The sequence below is a fragment of the Olea europaea genome, unplaced genomic scaffold (genome assembly GCF_002742605.1).
Source record: "Olea europaea var. sylvestris unplaced genomic scaffold, O_europaea_v1 scaffold1132, whole genome shotgun sequence".
Classification (NCBI taxonomy): domain Eukaryota; kingdom Viridiplantae; phylum Streptophyta; class Magnoliopsida; order Lamiales; family Oleaceae; genus Olea; species Olea europaea.
In genome coordinates, this window is record NW_019228702.1 from 54267 (window position 1) to 64835 (window position 10569).

Consider the following 10569-nt stretch of genomic DNA (forward strand, 5'->3'; position numbering starts at 1 on the left):
GAAACTAGAATTGTCGTTCTTTCATTTTTTTCATCATGCTTACCTCTTGATAAGCTGATTACTCATACTTGGTATTTATAATTCTACATAAATAGATCCCACAAAATCACACACTACGAATTCCAATTATGCACAGCATCATCTTATCAGCGGATAAATATACAATCAGAATTACACTCGAAAGAAGAAAATCCCAGGAATGCACAAGATTTGCTTAATTTTCCTATCAGCATTCACCGACAAAAAGATTGAAGTACTTAAAAATCCGCCTTACCTTTGTAAAATCGTTTAAGAACAGGAATTATCTATCGGTGACGAAGAGAATGAACAAATCAACGGCTATGAAACAATGGCTATTTCTGCATCGCCAAGAAAACCGCAAGGGCCAAGATGACATATGTCAAAAGAGACGAGCCGAATATATGAGAATTGCTTTTGGGAAGTACTTTGGGCAATGAACATTCTTCCCCGTTGAAGAAAACTTTTGTTGGAAATCCATCACCACCGGAAATATTTACTCCTGTGGTCAACTTCTTCGTGAATGAAATGACAGATTGCTGCTTTCCGGGAACTCTGGGATCCTTCTGTGGGTTAGCACCATCTGTTTCTGCCACGAGATAGTTCAAGCCAGGGAGGCCTTGTTGTTAAATTTTGTTTCGCAAGTGTACGATCCGTAACAAGTAATAGTGGACCTAAGAGTCCGGTTATCGATCCCACGAGGACTATTTTGTAGCACTTAATTTAATATTTCTTTAACTACTATTTGACGAATGTAAATCAAAAACAATGATTAAATGTGATTTTTACTCTAAAGACTTAAAATGTGATTGGATTCAATGAAAAGTGATTGAGAATTCAAACAATAAATGGACGTTAGGGCGGAACAATTTCACCTATTGGTCACCTCTACTTCATAAATCAAGATTCATAAAACCTAAGGTAGTGTTCGGTCGAATTCTTCTATTGTATTCAACTTACCCCTCTCGAGTTCTCATTGAGCCTACTTAATTAGTTTAATTCCATATCTCTATGTAAATTAAATTTAATTAAACGAAACATTGGTTCTAAGAATTCACACCCGACCGCAGCAATCAATATAGGTATCTCTACACATTATATCAATTTACCGGATTTTAACATGTGGTCTAAACAAATAATCCGCATCTCTACGCAATCAATGTTCACAAATCATCTAATTAGTGATCAAGTAATTAAATGTATTAAGAACAACATTAAAATCAACACATGAAATATAAAAGTACTAGAATCTCAATTGCATGAAATAAAGGGTTCCAAAAGATTAAATTGTTTGCCCTAACATGAAATTTAACTACTCATAATAATGGAAGAAAAATAGGAGATTGTCTTAGAATACATCACCGAGTTTGAAATAAAGATGTGGAAGAAAAAATGGAATTCTTGCACCAAGATCTCCTTCCTCTTCCAATGAGTGCTTCCAATCTTCAATTCTTGGTGTTAATCTTCTTAAATTTCTCCCTTGAATCTCCCTTCTTGTTGTTTTTCTCTCCAATATGTCCAGCCCCCTCAAAAGTATGAGGAGGATGTATTTATATGTGCCTGCACGTTTTTCTGTTGAAGTAGGGTTTCTATGGCTTTAAAAAACGGCCCAAAAAAAACGCGCCCTAAATCGCCAATCGCAGCGCCTAGGCGTACAAGACAGCGCCTAGGCGCTGGCTATAGCGCCTGGGCGCTGTGTCTTCAGCGCCTAGGCGCTGGCTGTAGCGCCTGGGCGCTTGTCTTCAGCGCCTAGGCGCTGGTGGTAGCGCCTGGGCGCTATGGTTGTAGCGCCTAGGCGCTGCCTCTCGGGTCCAATTTTCATCTTTTCTTAGTTTCGTAGCGCCTAGGCGCTATAAGTGTAGCGCCTAGGCGCTATAAGTGTAGCGCCTAAGCGCCATCTTTCTGCCCCAATTCCGTGTTTTTGGCCTCTTCATCCACTTTAATACTTCTTTTCTCATTGCTTCTCCTTATCTTCAAAACAACACTAACAAACACATCAAAAACGTTCTACACTCATAAAATCTAGTATTTAATCAAGCTAAAAATGTGCGAAAACCATGAGTGAAACAAACTCATCACCTTGCATGAAAATTGTGTTGTTGACTCCATTCAATGTACTTCCATTGAAGGAGTAGACTGCTTCAAAACCTGGAGCTGCTTTGTCGAATTCAATTGCAGTAAGCCAATCGACAAAAGGAATTTCGTCCCAGTTAAAGATTGTAATCCTTGCAGACCATCCACCTGTAGTCTGTGAATAAATGCCAGTTGATGCTTACACCGCAATTATCACCACATGGCAGAGGGTTTGGCACTGGGAAATGATGAATATCGGCCCAAGCTGTGGACAAAGTAGTTCGATTCTCAAACGGGACGAGAAGCACCTGAGATGGAAGAAGAAAAGCCGGAGACTTAGTACCAAACATGCGATTAGTATTAGCAGGACAACCGCAGGCACATGTTGGACATGGGATGATAGATTCATTGTAATAAGCAGAAAATGACACGCAGCATCGAGGACCCACTCCCTTTGGTTTCGTAATATTGCAGACAACTTGCCAGCTTGCCATTGCAGCAGAATCTGACAATAACCCGCTTGGGTCCGGATATTGGCTGGGACTCACTAGGACAGGTGGTCCACATTTATAACTAGGATTCAGTCTGCCGGAGATCCCCCAATTCTGTGGTGGAGAAAGCAGGGAGCGATTAAGATCTGGAGGCATTTTGAAAACATTGATCTGGAATTCTGAAATGGACTTGCTCGGGTCCATTGCAGATGGCAAGATTGTCCCATTAGGACAACAAAAAGGTATCATTTATTAGATTTGTGTCATTCGTTTTTGCTAAAGGGAGGTCGACTATCGTTGGCCTCCTGTCACAATTCAATGCAGTGGAAAAGTCTAGATCCTTGTAGAACTCACCCTGTTTACCGAAAACACACTTTGATGTATCTACCACGGAGGGCTTCATGGCGAAAATAAACTCATCGTTCATCCAATCCCAGCTTAACTGCCAGTTATCAAGATGGCCAAGGGGGTTATGATTCTCAATAGTAACCTGCGCCCAGTAATTCGATTCATATGTTCTGATTACATCGTACATTATAGTGAGGTCACCATCTTGATGCGGTAGAAATTTTTCGTCCACAGTAACATTTGACTTGAACTTTGGATCTCTGGTGCAACACACTTTCAATACACCCTTTCCTGTAAGAAAAGAAAAACCACCTCATATTAATGCATTTAAACATGACTAGATAAATTTGTTGGGAATTTACTTAAACATGCGCAGCGAAAATAAAAACAATTTCAATTCCTACTAAGATTCAGCTTTGTATTTAGATAGGAACTATGATAAAAAGTATACATTCTCTTGAATTTTCACACTCCTTTGCGTTATCTTTGTTCCAGCAACTTGGATCTGCCTTCCACAACTGTTCAATTATCCAGCTTCCAATGAATTCCACACAGAGAACAAATTGCAGCCACTAGGGTTTTCTCGTTTTATGTTAGCAAGAATTATGAAAACTGTATGGATCTAAAAACCTAGCCATGTATTTATATAAGTTCAAACGGGCTTGGCCTAGTCCGGTCCAATATTTAATTAATCCATTTAATTAAATTCGGTCCGTGAATTAATTAATTCGGGGCTATAAATAATCAATCCAATTAATTAATTTATCCAATGATTGTTACATTAATTAATTTGCAAATTGCAATATTCCAATTCTCTTTTGTGTGCGACCTATCAGGTTCCGGACCATGATACTTAACGACGTGAAATATTATTTTGATCTAATCAAAACTGATAAATTAAAACACCCTTTTAATTTATCACAAATTCACACTCGCCGTCCCAGATTGACATCTAGCAATGTATCAGGGCAATACATGTTACGAGAAATGTCACGTGGTTTGACAAAACCAAACCTGCTCGTTTACCATGAAACTATAATCCCTTCGTCAATATGATCCGATCAATTACGAGGTATGAAAGTGTGTCAATCTCGATTATCGATCATATCTTTCATTCTACTATTAAGTCAATATGAGTCGAAAACTCGTTTTCGACTTATGTGTATACATTGGCCAATGATTTCGTTATTAACTTAATTGGATGAAATGTATATCACAATCTTACTATTTAAGAGTGACGAAGCCTCTATTGGTCATTCACAACTTTCATATGATTCTTAACATACCCGAACGATATTGTATTGCAGCTCTTGGTAGAGCAACATCCAACACCGTCAAATCATGACCGTCCTCATACAAGGCACTATAATGACCTCAAGTCAAAGGACCAATTTCATTATCGAATGTCAGAGATTAACCACTGACACTCAAATAGTTATCCATGTGGAATCTCTTAGCGAGTCTCCAATGTTTTGTTATAGAACAAAATATTCACGTATTCATTTAAGTGTCACCACACTTTAACTTGTGAGATCAGCTACTTACTTCACAAGTAGGAAATGCCACACGTGATGGTCTATCTGTAATAATGATATTTGTATCTCGTTATTATTTACGACCATAGATTATTCAGGATCCAATTATACGTAATTTGTATCTCACAATCACAACTCCTTGTGATTAACAAATCACTTAAAACTTGAATTTTCGGACTCTATTATTTAATATTATTTATCAAAAAATTAATTTAAATAAATAATAGATCTTGCCAAAATTAAATATATTAAACATATTAAAAGTGTTTACAACCTAAATCGATTGGATCTATGGCATAACACTAACAAACTCCCACTTGCACTAGATCCAATCACTCGTGTGTCTAATACCATAAGTGTCCACATGACGATCATGTTTCTGTTGTGATAACGGCTTTGTCAATGGATCTGCAATATTGTCATCTATGGGAACTCGTTTTATCGTTACGTCATTTCTTTGTATAATCTTCCTGATGAGATGATATCGCCTTAGCACATGTTTGGATCGTTGATGAGACATCGGTTCCTTCGCTTGTGCGATGGCTCCATTGTTATCAAAATACAAAGGTATGTGATGAACAATGCTAGGAACGACTCCCAGTTCATTAATGAACTTCTCGATCTAGACAGCTTCCTTCGCTGCTTCAGAAGCAGCAATGTACTCGACTTCTATTGTTGAATTAGCGGTTGTCTCCTGTTTGGAACTTTTCCAACTAACTGCTCCATTATTGAGAGTAAACATATATCCCGATTGAGATTTGCTATCATCTTTGTCAGATTGAAAGCTGGCATCAGTATACCCATGAATCTTTAGTTCATTTCTTTCATAAATCAAGAACACATCTTTAGTCCTTCTCAAGTACGTAAGAATGTTCTTAACCGCTATCCAGTATTTCTCACCAGGGTTTGCTTAAAACCTGCTCGTAACACTTAAAGCATATGAAACATCTGGTCTCGTACATAGCATCGCATACATGATAGATCCTATCGTCGAAGCATAAGGAATCTTATCAATGCGATTCCTTTCATCATGTGTTTTAGGACACATATCTTTTGAGAGGTAAATCCCATGTGACGTGGGACATAAACCTCTCTTAGACTCTTCCATATTAAATCTTCTCAATATTTTATCTATGTATGAAGATTGAGATAAGCTTAGTAATATTTTATATCTATCTCTATAGATCTTGATTCCCAAGATATATGCTGCTTTTCCCATATCTTTTATGGAGAAATTCTTTGACAACCATAATTTTACTGATTGAAGTATTGGGATACCGTTTCCCATAAATAATATGTCTTCAACATATAATATTAGAAATACAACTGCGCTCCCACTTGTTTTCTTGTAAACATACGGTTCATCTTCATTTTTGATAAAATCAAACCTTTTGATTGTCTCATCAAAATGAAGATTCCAGCTCTTTGAGGCTTGCTTTAATCCATAAATGGACCAATTTAGCTTATATACTTTTTTGGCTTCTTTGGATTCAAAACCTTCAGGCTGTGTCATGTATACTTCCTTTTGTAAGTTTCCATTAAGGAAAGCAGTTTTGACATCCATTTGCCATATCTCATAATCATGGTATGCAGTTATTGCAAGCAAAATCCGAATAGACTTTAGCATGGCTACAAGCGAAAAGGTTTCATCAAAGTCAACGCCTTGTCTTTGTGTGTAACCTTTAGCTACTAGCCTTGCTTTGTATGTTTAGATGTTTCCATCCACATCGACATTTTTCTTGTAAACTCATTTACAACCTATCGGCATTATGCCGCCTGGAAGGTCGATCAAGGTCCAAACTTTGTTCTCATACATCGAGTCCATTTTCGATTCCATGGCCTCTTGCCATCTCTTCGAGTCAACACTTGACTTTACTTCTGCGTAATTTGTAGGTTTATCATCCTCGACTAATAATACTTGATTAGTAATCGTGAATTTGTACCTTCTGGGAGGTCGAATGATCCTACTTGATTTACGCTGAACTGGAGCGTCCTCAGGAGTCTCTACATCCTGATCAAAAGTCTCTCCGTCAATAAGTGTGGGATCAGACTTAGGTTCATCTAATTGGTCAACAGCATCTGTGGATTCTTGAACTTCTTCAAGTTCTATTTTGCTCCCACTACCCTCTTCTAGAATAAACTCTTTCTCTAGAAATATGGCATGTCTTGAGATGAACACTTTCTTCTCAACGGGATTATAAAACTGATATCCAAATGTCTCTTTTGGATATCCCACAAGTATGCATTTATCAAATTTAGCTTCAAGCTTATCTGATTCATTTCGCTTTACATAAGCGTCACAACCCCAAACTTTCATGTGAGATAAGTTTGGTCTTTTTCGTCTCCATAGCTCGTATGGAGTTTTGTTGACCGATTTAGCAGGGACACGATGAAGTGTGTAGCACGCAACAATTAGTACATGACCCCAAAATGATTTTGGGATGTTTGCATGGCTCATCATTGATCGCACCGTGTCTAACAATGTGCGATTCCTCCATTCAGATACACCATTATGTTGCGGTGTATATGGTGGAGTTCACTGCAAGAGAATCTCATTCTCTTTTAGATAATCTAAAAATTCTCCCTTTAAATATTCTCCACCTCAATCTGATCTCAGCGTGAGAATATTTTTACCAGTCTGTTTCTCTACTTCAAGTTTGAATTCCTTGAACTTTTCAAGTGCTTCATGTTTGAATTTCATCAAATACACATAACCATATCTAGAATGATCATCAGTGAATGTGATGAAGTAAGAGAAACCACCTTTGGCGGTGATTGACATGGGTCCACATACATCAGTATGTATTAGTCCCAGCAGTTTTGTAGTTTTTTCTCCTTTTCCAGTAAAAGGGAACTTGGTCATTTTGCCTAACAGGCACGACTCACATTTGTCAAATGATTCAAAATCAGTTGACCCTAAGTATCCATCTTTATGTAATTTGAAAATGCGTTTGTCGTTAATATGACCCAGCCTGCAATACTAGAGGTATGTATTATTTAGATTATCACTTTTATGCCTTTTACTTTCTATACTCATAATAAATTACACAGTATCAAGAATATAAATTCCATTTTACAACACACAACAACCATAAAAGATCTCATCTTTATGAAACGAACAACAATTGTTCTTAACATTAATTGAAAAATCATTCATGTCCAAACACGAAATAGAAATAATATTTTTAGTAATGACGGGAACAAAATAGCAATTTTCTAATTCTAATACTAAGCCCGAAGGCAGTGGTAAGAAGTATGTCCTATAGCTAATGCAATAACTCTTGCTCCATTCCCCACGCGCAAGTCAACTTCTCTTTTCTGTAGTGGTCTACTTCTCTTTAGTCCCTGTATATTTATACAAATATGAGATCCACATCCGGTATCTAATACCCAAGAAGCTAATGAAGTAGACATATTAACCTCGATAACAAAAATATCTGAAGTAGAAGTTTCAGAAGACTTCTTTTCCTTCAAGCTAGCGAGGTAAGCTTTGCAGTTTCTCTTCCAATGACCTTTCACTCCACAGTGATAGCATGAGTCATCAGATTTGGTATTGTCCTTGCCTGCTTTGACTGCTTTGTTATTGCCCTTAACCTTTTTGGATTTTTTTAAAAACTTCCTTTGATTTTCCTCTTAGTGCCCTTGGAGGAATGAATAGCTAAGACATGCCCAGTGTTAGCCTTGATATTGGGCTCCACAGTTTTAAGCAAATTAAGCAACTCAGGGAGTGTGCATTCGATCTTATTCATATTGAAGTTCATAATGAACTGTGAGTAACTATCTGGCAGAGATTGTAGAACCAAGTCTATACTTAGTTCATGATCCATTATAAACCCAATGAACCTAGTTTCTCAATAAAACCAATCATCTTCAGCACATGAGCACTGACTGAAGATCCCTCTGCCATTTTGCACCGGTATAGTTGTTTAGAGGTTTCATACCTCTCCATACGAGATTGTTCATCATACAACTCCTTGAGATTAAAAATCATAATGTAAGGCGTGTGTCACATTGATGCGAGAAAAGAGCGGTAAAATAAAGTTGGAGGCGCGAACACGAAAAATGGAAAGGAGACAGCTTAAGCTTCGCTTGGAGAAGGCTGTAATATATAATTATTTTACTTTGGAAAAGCCTTTGTTTGGCTTTGATTCCAGTTTTTTCAAAATTTGTATCTCCCTTTGCTCTTTTCAACCATGAATTATTTAATAAAATAATATTACACATAAATTCAAAATTTTTCTTATTTTTAAAAATAAATTCTCCATCAATCTATTATTCCAAAATACATTTTATAATATGGTGCTCAAACAGGCTCTAAATATTTTGTAATTTTTAGGGTTTGATTGGTGGGTGCAAGTTTATTGGGTGTAGGAAATTCGTTGGGATTTCTTTTGAAATTTGAATGTGCTTAAAAAAGTGGGACCAACACATTCTTAAGCCTCGAAGAATAAAATTCGATTTTTAGTAAATTTTGATAAAAGCTGATCAAAAGGGCTTCATTTTAATATATTTTTCTCTTTTTTTTTTTTTTCAATTAAACTAAAAAAATTTCCTTCCTTTTTTACTATACATTATCTAAAAAAATTAATATTTTATAATACATTTTTCAAAAAGGTCATTAAAATGTAGCTCAAATAAGGACTAGATATGTGGTTGAAAAATTGTGGGACTTAGAAAATATGTGATTAAAATTAATTGTTGTCTTTAATTTACATTAAAATCTGCATTTTAATTTCAACTAAACATGAGATAAAATTAATTTTTGTCTATAAAAGTAATTTAGTCATTTGATAGTATTAAAATCATTTTTTAGTCAAAATTAACAATTAATTTCAACCATATATTTTATATGATTAATAACTTTTTTTCAATTAAACATTTCTTTAGCTTTTGTTAAAATCTAATCTTTAATCTTCACCACATAAGGGTTTATTGAAAAATATTATAGCCCCTATTTCGTGTAGATAAATATTGGATTTTTGTTATATTTTGATAAAAATTAATTACATGTGTGGTCAAAAATCATGGATCAACAAAATATTTAGCTAAAATTACTGATTCTAGTTGTTCTTCTACTTGTTTTGATTGAAGCATATTGGACATGTTGCCAAAGTTTGGAGTAGGTTGGATATAACTAATCCCCAAATCAAATGACGACGGTTCCATTATCATTAGGTCGAAAAATTGCATACCAAGATACATTTTTCCCTTTCTTTTCTTGTCAACATTTTCTTCACCATTTTTTCCCTACAAATGGCACAAACATGAAAAGTCAAGAAATGAAATATGGAATATGTAAAATGACCTTGGTAAAAGGATGAACATACTTCTTTCTGAATGGGTGCTGCTCCAGTGCGTCTCGATTCACTTCTCTCTTTTAATTTTTTCAAAATTTGATCCATTGAGCTTGATATCATTGTGGCCACAGAATCAGATAGAAAAAGTTCAGTTCTAGCTTCATCTACATAAAATCTAACTTGATTTCTCCTTGCATACGATTGGAAACAAAAATCACGCCGGGGCAATTTCGTCATTTTTCGCGACGGTGTCGGAATGAGCTGAAATTTGGCAGGTTGATTGGAAACAAAAATCGCGCCGGGGCAATTTCGTCATTTTTCGCGATGGTGTCGTAATTGGCTAAAATTTGATAGGTTGATCGGAAACAAAAATCGCGCCAGGGGCAATTTCGTCATTTTTTACGATGGTGTCGGAATGGGGTAAAATTTGACAGATTGATCGGAAACAAAAACAGCGGAATCCCGAGATCTCGGGAAATTATCAATGAAAAATTGAACCAGGGGCAATTTTGTCATTTGTTGTGACGGTGCTGGAATGGGCTATAATTTTGCAAGCTGATGGGAAACGGCCCGAGAAATTTCACTTGGGGCGAAATCCTGAGATCTCGAGAAATTAACAAAGAAAAACGGCACCAGTGGCAATTTTGTCATTTGTCGCGACGGTGTCAGAATGGGCTGTAATTTTGCAAGCTGATTGGAAACCGCCCTAGAAATTTGACTCGGGGTGGAATTCCGAGATCTCGGGAAATTAACAAAGAAAAACAGCACCAGGGGCAATTTTGTCATTTGTCGCGAAGGTGTCCGAAT

The 10569-nt window shown here is 36.5% G+C and overlaps 1 pseudogene; it reads right to left on the minus strand.

Moving 5' to 3' along the window:
- Nucleotides 1-50: 50 nt before the first annotated feature.
- Nucleotides 51-9882, minus strand: LOC111373429 (annotated as a pseudogene).
- Between the last annotated feature and the right edge of the window lie 687 nt (nt 9883-10569).